Below are 14,050 nucleotides of genomic sequence, written 5' to 3'. Positions count from 1 at the left end.
TTTATTAGAGTGTATATTCAAAATTATAACTTTACAATGTTCATAACTTTGAATGGAAGTTAGTAGAGCATGATTTGTTTACAATTACTTTTGGAGCATTTTTGTTGCTCCATATATCTTGAAATTTATATAATAGAATGTCATGGGGCAAAGATTTATTCCACAGCAACAATATGTACATCATATATAATTATTTGAATCTGCTGGATGAATAAGACTAATCAAGTACAAGGATACTCCTGTAAAGTAACCATTTAAAAGATACAAGATTTTGTTACAGCAAGGATATAAAGTGTCAGCTTCCTTGATCTGCATCACAATAAACAGCAAAAATAATGCATACACTGTTAGTATTCCCAGGCCAAAAGCTCTGTATATAGTAATTACAAAACAGTCCTCTTCATAGATGTCCCATTCATAGAGGTTAAAAGGCCCCTGAGCTTGAACCCATACAGTAATCATATGGTGAAGAGTGCAGAGCATCAGGAAGTAACCAACACAGCAGAATCAATGGGACAAGTGTTGGCCAGGTGCCCTGGGCTTTCTGGACAATAAAGTAATGTCAACGGGAAATGGGGGAGAGAAGTGGGTGAAAGAAAGAGAGAGAGAGAGAGAGAGGGAGAGACAGGGTGTCTCGAGCAGCCCTAGCCTTTCAAGTGCCCCCGTCCTCATTCAAAAGTAATGATTTCACTCAAGGAAACAAGTCGATTACATAAGAAACCATGCTAGAGGAGGATGATGCTGCCTGCAGGAGAGCATGTAAGGACGGCTGGCCACAGACCACGGTGAGAGTGAACCTTGTCTTGACGAGTTCGTTTAAGGCGTTTTAGATCTTCTCAGTTTTCCATTTAAAGTCAGAGTCCTCTGTCAAATGACAGCATGACAGTCAAATAAGTAGCTGTTACATGCCAAGTATTACATTATTACAGCATTGGAACACAATACACAACATTTGACAACAAAAAGGTATAGTTTTACATGCAAAAATGAACTAACAATGAAGTCACAGGTTCTTTGACTTACAAACTGAAAATGTTGACATCACACTGCACTCAAAATGAAAGAAATAACAGTACAATGTTAATTTTATCATCAGTACAAATGAGAGAAACGATAGAAATGACTTGTCAAATGAGGAGGACGACAAGCTGAAAGCAAGGTAAAATTAGCAAGGTAGCTAACTGGCTGTGTAGATACCTCACTTCAGTTTGACTTCTTTTCTAAGACCTCAGATCTGGTGTCCATTTTGTATTGAATAAAAAAAGACAAAGGACATAATAAACAGATGGAATTGCTGTTTTCTTCGCCCTTTTGTTACACTAATGTTAGCTTGGTTGTATTTTTTAGCGTATAGGTTAGCAGTCAGGATTGATTGACACCAAGGATTCCCAAAGGTTGTACAGTGTATTTACATAATGCATGCTGAGTATTGTAGAGACAGGACACTGAAGGACAAAACTTGAAAATGATGTAAATTGTGGCTTCTGTCAAACAGATTAGGCCAGAATGCCTCTTACTACAATTACTACACTTATTACTACTCTTATTACAATTATTGAGTTAACAAAACTTGTATATCGCTGCTGTCGAAAAATTGTATCTCCATTTTTGTCATTTTTCAGTTTTTGACATAATTTGAACATTTTTGACATAATCTTGCCTTTGGAAAAAAAGTCTGGTTCCATTGACTTACATTAAAAGTAATGTAGTTTTTTTTTTCCTTCCCCAGTAAAGTTATCGCACTTTGGAGATATGAGGTTTTCTTCCAACAACAGCGCACTTCATCTGCTTACTTATGCTTACTTCAATATGCATACTTCATCTTAATGAAAGGGTGTGGCATAAATAAATTGAGTTTTTTCGTTGTTTTCCTGTGTAGCATGTGAAATCCTAATTCAGGATGAAAAATGCTGATGCTAGCATGCAGTGTATAGCAGTGAAGTGCGCTCCCGTGGGCCTGTGCAGATGCAGGCCGGTGGAAAAACATCTGGATGTTATCCGCTGCTGCTGAGAACTCTCCAAAAAGCTCATTTTCAGGTAATGAAGATGTTATGCAAGAGCAGTCAGTCACGTTCACTAGACAATCACAGTGGAACTGAACGCATTACATTCTGGCTGGTACCACTCTCTGAAAAAGGCCTACAGGAAGCTGATAGCTAATAGTGAAACAACTGAGGCAGCCAAGCGTTTAATTGATGCAAAAGACTACATCTGAAATTAAGAGGCAACATTGTTGTTATGAAGAATAAATAGTAAAATGCTTTGAATATCAGGAACATTATGCTATATCCTATTAAATAAGCTCAAACTGTTCTGTGCTTTTGATGATATCCTCATTAGACGTCCTTCTTAATGGGCCCAATGGAAATGTTCATGTTGATGCAAATGTCAAACATGGTATTATATAAGACCTCTAGGGTGAGTTCAGGTTAAGTGGTACATGAGGTGAAGTGTGACACTAAAGCGTAGAGGCACTGTGCTTTGTAGCTTTTATCAGCCAATGACTGCGAATTGCTTGGCTGTTGCTGTATGTGTGTTGAATATGAATAAATGTTACTTAGATGTTGCTATTATGAATAAATGTTACACGGAGAAAAGGGGTGTATTGAATTGACTTGATTCAAATGTGTATGTTCTTTCCACATGAATAAAATCTATTACATCAACATGCCTATGTCTTTGTTTGGTTACTTTCTTTTGACAGTAATTGCTTTTATATGGTATTTAGATGTTGTTTGTCAAGCATTATGCAATTGTCTTGCATTTGCCTTGTCTTTGGTACATGTGTTTGAAGTATATAGTACTGTGCTATCTGAGAAAATGATTATGAAACTATATGAAACTATTTCAATTGTGATTTGAAGTATGTGTGTTTATTAGCTTAACTCTTTCCAAAGCTCTCCTTGAGGAAGCCCAGTGTATGTAGTTACCGTCCAATACCTGCTTCAACTAATCAATCCTTCATTAAATTAAATCAGATGAGCAGCTGATGGGATTTAACAAATCAATGTGAAGGATGGAGTGCAGCAATAAGTCAGAAACTGAACCAGTGTTCTTCTAGCTGCATTCTTTTAACCAACATATTAATAACTTTGCTGAAAAAAAGGGAGCGTTGCTACTTTTTTACTGTATTCTTCTTATATTTCTCTTTATTTATATAAAGAAGTGTGAGATTGCTGGTGGAAATGCTTCTATTTTGCATTTCTTTTGGATTTCATACAAAGGGTTTTTTATTACAAATGCTATCATCAGCAGAGCAACTTGAGTGAAAAGTAGAATCTCTGAACGTTTACATGAATTTTTGATTTTTTTTATTATTTGGTATGCCCCCCTTTTGCTTTAATGACAGTGTGCAATCAAGATGATATGGTATGAGATGGTATGGTAGATCAAATCTACCCGAGAGTCATCTGAACATGTGTTTCATCTAAAAAAATTAGACTACAAAAATAATCTGACCTTTCTGTACAAAGGGCTTAACGTGGCCACCGTCTCAAACTTGCGTGAGTTTGTACTTTTTTGTTTTCAAATTTTTCAAGATTTTAAAGCTTTCTGTTGTTTATTTAATCAAGATTAAATGAAAAATACCAGAATTTCAATGTGGTCTTAGACTTTTGGAATCCTCTGTATCAATTCTAATCTTAGTGGGGAAAAACACACTTACTGCTAATGCTGTATTCATTGCTGCCTAAGACTTTTGCCCAGTATTGTAGATATGAAATAGAAAATACTGTAATACTATTTACTGCTTTGGATTTTGTGCAAAATGCTGAGGGATGTCAGACTGGCTTCCTTCTGGGCCACAGCTCAGCAGAACAGCTTTTTCTCTCTTCCAGCACTCTGAGTTCATATACCATATACCAATAATTGAGTTCAATAACTCATTAATTAGCTGATTAGTTGAATCAGTTGTGTTTAAGCTCAACTCTGCAGAGATGTGGCCCACGAAGACTAGGGTCTGTGCCATAGCTTCATCAGTGTTGTAGACTATAGCGCCCTCTCTAGGAGAACAGTGATTTGCCCAGGTGGGGAAATGGAAAATAAGATGATAATGTTATATTAAAATAAAGTTTTTAGCTTTTTCTACCAAAGACATTGCAAAAAACTTTACTGTTGTTTACTCTGTTGTTTACATTGTTTTGCCATACTTTGTCCTAATGAATTTCATGCTACAGTAGGCACAGCTATCATCAATGTCACCTGCTGCATATGCGAGTAAAAATAAACTATATACAATAAAAAAATAAACTATAATACAATATAGTAAAATTTAAATTAATCTAAAGGATTCTATACGTTTTACTAGTAAGAGCTGAAAAGCTACCTTTAACAACCATAACACTACCTATATCAACTGAAAAGCCAAAGCATGCGCTTGACTGCTGATGTAGTTTTGTATTTGTCAAAACACAAAATGATTCTCCATATTTATGCAGGTTTTCTTTATGTTCCAGTAATGTGTAAGTTGTTATATTACATTTGGACATGGAGTGTTTAAAATTTTGCATTAAAATACATTTGGACATATTTTTATCCATCTTTGAGGCTAATGGTTTTGATTTTATTCAGATGCTTCCAGTAAGTGTCCTGCTTTAACCTGAAGCTACCCTGTAATTAGTCACCTAAACACTAAACACACAAATAAATAAAGGGCAGGATCTGTGTCATTGATAATATGCAACACTGTGCTATTATTAGTGGATCTGCACCAAAGACAGTATGCATCAGTCCGTGTTCACAGGTCCTCACACCCTTTAGGGAATCCCACCCCCGAACCTCCCCCACATTCCCCCACTCCCCATGTGCGTGCCCATGCCTGCTATTTTTAGCAAAGCCTTTTTTTTCCACAGAGGGAATTAGAATAATCTATTTTTGAACACACACTTGTAATTCAACCCACGGAATCGGAGTGGACTTCACACTGGCTCCCCCTGTGAATTCAGAGGCTGATAAAATCCACTAATCCACACGAAGACGAAAGAGTCAGAGCTGAGAAAAGATTCAAAAGAAGGTTTTCAGTCATCCAGGTCATTGAATTGTCTAAGCCAGTGTGGTAATTTATCTCCCAGATGCTGTGGACTTGACTTTATTAGACTAATAACCTGTAAGACATTTCAGCACATGAAAATGTCATGTGTTTTCCATAATACACTATATAGCCAAAACGTATGTGGACACCCCTCTTATATATTGAGTTCAGGTGCATCAGCCACACCCATTGCTAAGAGGTGTGTATAAAATCAAGCACATAGCCAGGCAATATCCAGAGACAAACACTGGCAGTAGAACAGGTTGTACTGAGGAGCTCAGTGACTTTAAACATGGCACTGTCATAGGATGTCACTTTTGCCACAAGTCCATGAGTGCTATTATTGTGAAATGGAAGTGTCTATAAGCAACAACAGCTTAGCCACAAAGTGGTAAACCGCACAAACTCACAGAGCGGGGCCGCTGAGTGCTGAGGCTCATGGAGCGTAAAAAATTATCCTCTGTTGCATCACCCAGAGTTCCAAACTGCTTCTGGAAGCAGCATCAGCACAAGAACTGTGTGTTGGAAGCTTCATGAAATGGGTTTCCATGGCTGAGCAGCTGCACACAAGCTTATGATCACTATATGCAATGCCAAGCATCAGCTGGAGTGGTGTAAAGCATGCTGCCACTGTACTCCAGAGTGATGAATCACACTTCACCTTCTGGCAGTCTGATGGATGAATCTGGGAACATTAACTACCAGAACTGACAGTGGCAACAAAGTTTGGTGGAGGAGGGATAATGATCTGGGGCTGTTTTTTAAGGTTTGAGCTCAGCCCCTTAGTTGGGGCTACTCCATATTAATACCCATTGTTTTGAACTGGGACGTCCAACAAGCTCATATAGGTGTGATGGTCAGGTGTTCGCCTACTTTTGGCTATATCTTATACATCAGGTATTATTCTTTTGACTGTATGGATATATAGCATTTTGGAATGAAAGTCTTCATATATTCTTTCAATAATAAAGGAATATTCAAGCTAATATAATGTCTTAGAAATACACCAGTTTGTTTGACAGATTAGTAAAGCCCTCCTCTGGACTAATTGGTAATCATGTCTCAGGTGTAATTAGAGCAACCATCCAACCATTCTCAGTGGTCATATGTCACTGGCATGGTAAACACTTTAAAAGTGCGCTCCAGCTCACATTAACCTCCTCAGTGAAAGTGTGACCTAGGATCAGAGGGACTGCACTGGCTGGTTACAAGAACAAGGGCAAACTTGTGTCTGTTACTTGGTAATTTATGGTAATGGAAACTTCTCAGGCTCTGTAGAAGCTCTGCTGAAGCGTTTTTAGAAAAAACTGTTGTCAAACATCAGATTTATAACAGTAATTTTCCATGCGCACTCACTCACACACACACACGCACAGACCTGAATTCCCGTCCTCAGCAGTCTCTGTTGTGCAAACTCATTTCACTCAAGTGAAATGAAACCATTTGTTCATCAATTATTAAAGCAGTTTGAGACAACACATCCTACAGTATGGATGGATCTGAGCCAGGCACAGTGAAACAGAACCCCGCTGAAATGTTAATGTGATCAAAAATGCACCCCCTCCACCAGCACTACTACCATTCACCTAGGCCCCATCACCTCTCTGTCCTCTATTACGACATGTGACATTAGCTCATCACTCCACGAGAGGTTGGGGAGAATGACAGGAGACATAAGCCCACTTGACAAGCCCACCACACATGCCAACGGCCCAGGCATACGCACACATGCCTGTGGCCTGGGCACAACACATTGCTCACTTTGAGATGTGCTGACGAGGAGAGAAAAAATTCCAAATGCTGCGCAGCTGTGAATGCCACATCAAGGACCAGTCATCACAGACAGAGCACTGATTGCAGATTAAAAGGCAGTGGATAATAATTTGTGGCCTCCTTTTTCATGAACAGAAATTATTCAGAGCAGAACATCTACTGAGTGTATGATGTGCACACTGAATGTCAGCGATGAATTCTAAAAGCTGAACCAATATGCTTCTCTCTGGAATGTGACAAAAACTTGCAATTTAATTACTTAAGTTATTAATTATTATAGCATTGCAAATTGGTCAAAGAGTAGCTGAATTTGTATGTAACCATGTCACATTTGTATCTTAACAGAGTTTAATGTGTAGCTGCTGATGAATGCTATTACTAAAGGTGTCCCTCATGGCTCCATCTTAGGACCTTATTTTATTTTGTCCAAAAATCTGATTTGTAAAGGCATGTATTTGTTGGTCAAGTGACTAAGAAGTAAGTCAGTGAGCATTTAATAAAATAACCCTTTGAATCTTTGAACCAAACATGCCCCTTTAATGCATCGAGATGTGTTTGATGACATGGACCATTATAAATTGACAAAAGTCACAGTATGAGTAAATACACAGACTTCTTTCAGAATCATTTAGGCATGGAATGCAGATTCCAGGATAACAATGTCTAGTGACCAAATGTGTGAATCTCTTTTTTTTTGTAATGACCCTCAGTGACTTCAGTGCCTGAAATCATAACCAGAGAAAAAAAGCGTGTCCCTTACACATTTTGGCTCAGTACTGGGCTGCCCTGCAGATAAGATTAGACTTTGTGCAATAAGGATTTTACTGTGAGGACAGTCAGTTTTGGGCTCCTGTGGATTTTGCATGGCCCTTACACATCACTGGCTGTGATCACAGCACCCATACCTCCAGGAAGTATCCCAGCATCCTCTCTGTCACAGTTGGCACAGTAGGACCTGCGGGGTCTGACTAAAGCTGCTGTGCTCTCGCCTGGCTGACTTACATTACTGAAACAAAGACCACTCTCACTGACGTGAAAGTCACATGGCTAGCCTGTCGCAGAACACCCCTTTCAGTCTTATGGGTTGCATCTGCTTTTCCACATCAAATGTGATAACTTTTTAAACACATACTAGTTTAAAGACATTCATTCTCCAATTTGTTAAAACAACATCACATCTAGAGAGTTGAACATGCAGCTGCTGGTGAAATGCTTGACCAAAGGGGTTCCACATGGCTCAGTTTTAGGACCTTATTTTGTTTAGCTGTATAGATTGTATTTTCATTTCCAAATCAAATCTGATAGGTGTTAAAATTCATCTTACACTAATATAAGGACATGCACCAATTTTGTCTCTGAGACACTCACAATTACAAACGTTACACTTCTGAAATGATGCATGGTCACTTCAGAACTGCTGCACCAATTTATTTATAATTCAGTGCAAAATATGCAATATGCTTTACCTTTGATGCTTTAAAAATAGGTAACATAACTAAAGACTTAAATATGAAGCTTAATTATGCACTTTCTTTGCGTAGAAGAAAACAACGCCAAACATTTTATAATACAAACTAAGACAATCATAAAATTAAATTGAAATAAATTTGTTAATGATTCACTTTCATTATAAGGAGTGTGGTTTAATGCACATGTGCACCATCTACACCAGCTGAAGGTTGCTTGGAGGTGAACACTCACCCCCTTTGACATGGAGGGGATTGGAACCCCAGAACCTAATGATTGCCTGCAGTCACACAGATGCCCACTTCTGATAATAATATGGTACCATTGCATAACCTGGAGATTATTTGCATAAGAAGCAGAGAATAAGTAAATCTAGACAAGTTGTGTATGGACCCATTCATTTTTTACAATATTGTTAGTAGTTTTTTGTGTTTTAGACCATTGACCACTTCGCCACATTTAGCCCATTTAGCCCATTTCACCACAGAAGTTACCCTATAAATGCTACGAGGACATGTTGGCATTCATTGTTTAGAATAAAAGTGTATAATTAGCGTTACTATAATAAGTCTATAGCATTATCATCAGGTCAGTACCTCTCCTGCGGGCCAGACACTGTATGTCAGTGTAACCCAGCTGTGATTCCAAGCAGCTTTGGTGTAACTTAACAATAGCAAGAATCCTGGTGATTTCACCAATTTCAGGATTAATTTTCAGATGGTGCTTGGGGAGAACAATCACAAGCATGGCCAGTTGCTCAAAAGCATGATCTGGAGCTTTAGTGGAACATTAAAGAATTTAGTAACAGTCAATATACTTAAAATAATTCCCTAAATGCAAAACACTCTTAAAAGTGAAGATGACAAGTTTCTCTGGAGTGATGCCAAAGAAGGACCACCTCTATAACACTCTTGACAATAAAGGCTATATAATGGTTATTGGCTTGGATATACACTCTTGTAACATGTTTCTTCAAGGGTTCATTAGTAAAGGGAATGGTTCTTTTTAGAACCATGAGTTCTATATGGATTCATTTCATGCTTAAATGGATCTTTGCATGGTGACACTGTTCTTTCCATAGATGATTCCATAGAATAGAACCATATACAACACATTCTCAATCAATCCAAAGGACCATTTCACAATGCAAAGAACCATTTAAGCATGAAATGGTTTACATGGAACCCATGGATCTAAAAAGAGCCATTCCCTTTACTAAAGGACCCTTGAAGAACCATCTTTTTTAAGAGTGCATGCTTCTATGAAACACATTAACTAGTACAGAACCTTTAAATTATGTGGAAATTCAGTACACTTCAGAATGGTTCTTCACACTTGTACATCTCCATTACAAAAGTGGTTATTTAAAAAACCCTCTACTAAAAGGTTATCAAGTGAACCAAAAGCGGTTCTTCTGTGACATCACTCCAAGATACCCTTTTTGGTACCTTTATTTTTAAAGGGGAATCCCTCAGTTTTTCCAAAATGTTTGCATATTGAAATTATTAAGATGTAAACAAAGTCATTCAGAGTGGAAGAAAGTTACCCAGAGTTGTTCACAGTGGTGGCGATGGGAACCAGACGTCTGAAACTTTATATGCCTCTAAAAGCTATATCACAGAAAGCTGTGACATGATAGAGATTAGGTTGAAAAATGCTGGTGTATTCCTTTAAAATAACACACACCGAAAGGTCCTGTGGGCAACCAAAGGTTTTTCTTCCATGGCATCACCAAATAACCCTATGGCGCCTTTATTATTGGATAGTCATTCACATAGTGAAATACAGAAATAACGTAGAGAAACCATTCATGTTCAAATCCATTCATCCAATTACCAGCAAACTAATTCACATTTAAGAAACATGTACACACAAAAACACACATCTCCAAGCACAGCCACTTTGCTTTCAAACCATTTCCATAGCGGTTCTACACCATCAATCATGACTTTTCCAGTGCGCAGACGCACACACACTAACTCACTTTCTCTCACATGCACGCCCTCACTCTCCCTCGTTCTTGTCCGACACGGCCATGCGCTCCATGCGTCGGATTCCGCCCTCCCCCTACATCTGTCACTTCTACTCCCTTTTCATTGGCTGTGCTAGAACGCGGGGCTAAGAATAGCTCCCCAGAGTCCGGCCTCAGCAGCCCCCGGGGCATGAGTGTTCGTCTTGAAGGGCGCTGCGTGAGTCCCTCTCTTTCCCCATGCACATACTATGGGCTTTATAAATAGATCACAGGAATTATATAAGCACCGGTGTGTTTGTGAATGAGACTGGGGGGATGGGGGTGTAGGAGGGGGTCTACATTCATACAGTACGACTGGGTTTATTCTCACATACTGGAGATCTCTCACACGATATCATAGTAGGACAGTGATTGTGTGCTAATATATGTACACAGCGTACAAAAAAATCTGAAACCCCAAAATACAAAGAAGAAGCATTTAAGCATTTTCCAAGTCACATGGATCCAAAATCTAAACGTTAACACATATATGATGTAAAAGGGTCCAGATCTATGAACTATGTGGAACTGCATTCTCCTTTAAATGCATGTGAAGGCTGTCACAGAAGCCCTCTACTACACACGCTGCTGTTGCTAGGCAAAATCAGCCATTGGAAACTCCACACCAGCAGGTTTACAGTATGTAATACACAATGATTCAGTCTGTGCACCCTAGCTCTATGTGGTGCATTCCTTGATGTTTAACACATTTCACGCAAATTCCTTTGAATACGCCATCAGGATCAGGATCACAGCACCTCAAAATGACCAAAGGAGATGCTGCCGTAGTATGTGACAAATATGGTGGGTTGGTTCTCTTTGGTTTGAATGGTCTAAACTGTGAAGTCATGGCTGCTGATATGAAATGTGGATAGACAGTGCAGATATCATATGAAGAAATCATAAAAAAGTCATTTAAAAAAATACCTTTCTGAATTATTGTGTTTTGCATATTTGTCACATTTGTTTCAGTTCCTCTATCAACATTTAATATAAGACAAAGACAAACTGACTAAACACAAAATGCAGTTTTTAAATGATAATTTCATATTCTAAAGGACAAAAGTTATCAAACACCAGTGGGCCCGTGTGAAAAAGTAATTGCACCCTTAGTTACTCAATCAACCAGTTAACCAAATTTAGTTGATAACTGAGAACAATTAAATTAGAAACACTCAGGTTTGGTTACTACCAGCCCTATTGAATCTACAATAAAATAGGACTTTATTTCAAAGTTATTGAAACATATCGTTCTAGGAAAGGGTTACAAAGCCATTTCTAAGCCTAAGCAACTCAAGTGAACCACAGTGAAAGCTATTATCTCCAAATGGAGAAAACTTGGAACAGTGATGAATCTTCAAAGAAGTGGCCTGCCTACCAAAATTCCTCCAAGAGCACAGCAACAACTTATCCCAGTAGTCACAAAACAGCCCAGATGAACATATAAGGCACTGCAGGCCTTGCTTGCCTCAAAGAAGGTTCAGTGTTCATGATTTCACAATTAGAAAGAGACTGAGCAAAAACATATCCATGGGAGAGTTGCAAGGCAAAACTCACTGCTAACCAAGAAGAACATAAAAGCTCATCTCACGTATGCCAGAAAACACCTTAAGTCTTTTAGAAGTTGAAAATGGAACATTTTGGAAGACAGGGGTTCTGCTACATCTGGAACACAGTTAACACAGCATTACAAAATAAGAACATCAGACCGACAGTCGAACATGGTGGTGGTAGTGTGATGATGTGGGGATGCTTTGCTTCTTCAGGGGCTGGGCGACATGCAATAATTGATAAATTCTGCTCTCTACCAGGAAATCCTGCAGGAGAATGTCCAGTTATCAGTCAATGATCTAAAGCTCAAGTGCAAGTTATGCAGCATGTTAAGTTATGCAGCAAGACAACAAGCCAAAATACAAGAGTTCACCTCTGAATGAATTAAAAGAAACAAAACTAAGGTTTTGGAGTGGCTTAGTCAAAATCCTGACTTGAACTCCATTGGGATGCTGTGAGTAGACCTTAAATGGGAAGTTCATGCTTAAAAGCCTTCCAATGTGACTGAAATAAAGCAATTCTGCAAAATTCCAAAAATTCCTCCACAGTGATGTGAGAGACTGACTTCCAGTTGTAAGAAGCACTTGGTTGCAGTTGAGCCTGCTGAAGGCAGCACAACCAGTTATTACATTTTGGAGGGGAGGTCAATTATTACATGAGTGATATAGGTGTTGCAAAACCTTCAATAAGTAAATGAATGAATGATCAACTGTTTTGTTTCCTCATGTTCTGTTCATCATATATTACATTTTGTATGAAGATCTGAAACCATTTAGTGTCACAAAAATGCAAAAATGGAGGAAATAAGGAGGGGGCATAAACTTTATCATGGCACTGTAGTCTGTGTGGAGATACATCACATCTCAGTTTATGTGTTAATATTATTAAACCATAGAATCTATATTTGGTCCTGTAAGAGAACTCATTTTGCTGAGAGTGTTAGTTACAGTTGCAGCAGATAGAGATTAGGCTGGAAAATGCTGGAGAACCATGAACTGGTTCTTTACGGAACAGTGGCACTTCATCTATAGCATCATGCCAAAGATCATGTTCTGTCAATTATGGCAAGTCACCCAGGCCCTGAAATTCCTGAAAATTGTCACATTCATTTTAACTGGAGTAAACATTGCTATATAAATGAGTCTAATATTTCTAAACAGCTTTGTCTGCACATTATAATGTGCATTTTAAAATACAGTATGGACTTTTCAATCATCGAGAAAGTGGTCAAAATTTATGGCAAAAAAGTCACACACTGGTGTCACTACATCTCATCAAAGCATGGTGCTTACTTTCCAGTTGGTTTTGACTCTTCTTGATATTCATAGTGTCTCCTCCTGAACTGTTGATGGTCCTGCAAGAAATAGGCCTCGGTTATTGTCCTGAGCTTTAAAACCACTGACCCATGGCTCATAAACTACCCGGAAGCTCATTCACGGCTAGCAGCTATAAATATCAACTGACTCGTCATAGTTGTTGTAGGTGAGATCTGTTACCCTCTGTTGGTTTGTGTGCTTTCTGTGATGTTTTCTCTTTTCAAAGCCTTAGATGCAACAAAAGCTGCAGTCACCTGGTAGCAGTCACCTTGTTTCATTCAGTTCTTAATAAAGCCCGATTCCCAATGTAGAGGTCCAATAACTCTACCCAAGTAGGAGAGCAAATGCCAGTATGCACCTCCACAACATCCTTTCAACCACTGCCATTTAACATCGTCAGGTACAGTGCTACAAAAAAGTGTTTGCCCCTTCTACTTTTTTTGCATATTTTTAATGATTTTCAGATCCTCCCACTGCTTTAAATATTGGACAAACATAGGCCAAGTAAACCAAAAACATTGTTTTTAAATGATGATTTCATTTATTAAAGAAAAATACAGTTTGACCCGATCTGACCCTATGTATTTGTGTGTATATATATATATATATATATATATATATATATATATATATATATATATATATATATATATGTTTGTTACAGTGCTGTGACTCCTTCGTGGTTTAATTCATAACTAAGTGAGTTGGAAAGGAAAGGCCCTTTTTTAACAAAGTTGTGCAATAAACTTTCTCATTACATCATTACACTGAATGCTTTTTTTTGCCAGCATTTTGTAAAAACTTGCAACAGTTGCTATGAAAGAACAAACTTGTGGGCATAGCATTAATAGGTCAATTGGCTAAAGTGTTGCTTAGCAATGTGGGAGGCACTCTCCTTTACTT

The sequence above is a fragment of the Colossoma macropomum genome, unplaced genomic scaffold, assembly GCF_904425465.1.
Source record: "Colossoma macropomum unplaced genomic scaffold, Colossoma_macropomum, whole genome shotgun sequence".
In the NCBI taxonomy this organism is placed as follows: domain Eukaryota; kingdom Metazoa; phylum Chordata; class Actinopteri; order Characiformes; family Serrasalmidae; genus Colossoma; species Colossoma macropomum.
The sequence above is the reverse complement of the archived record's forward strand: the minus strand, read 5'-3'. Positions refer to the sequence as shown.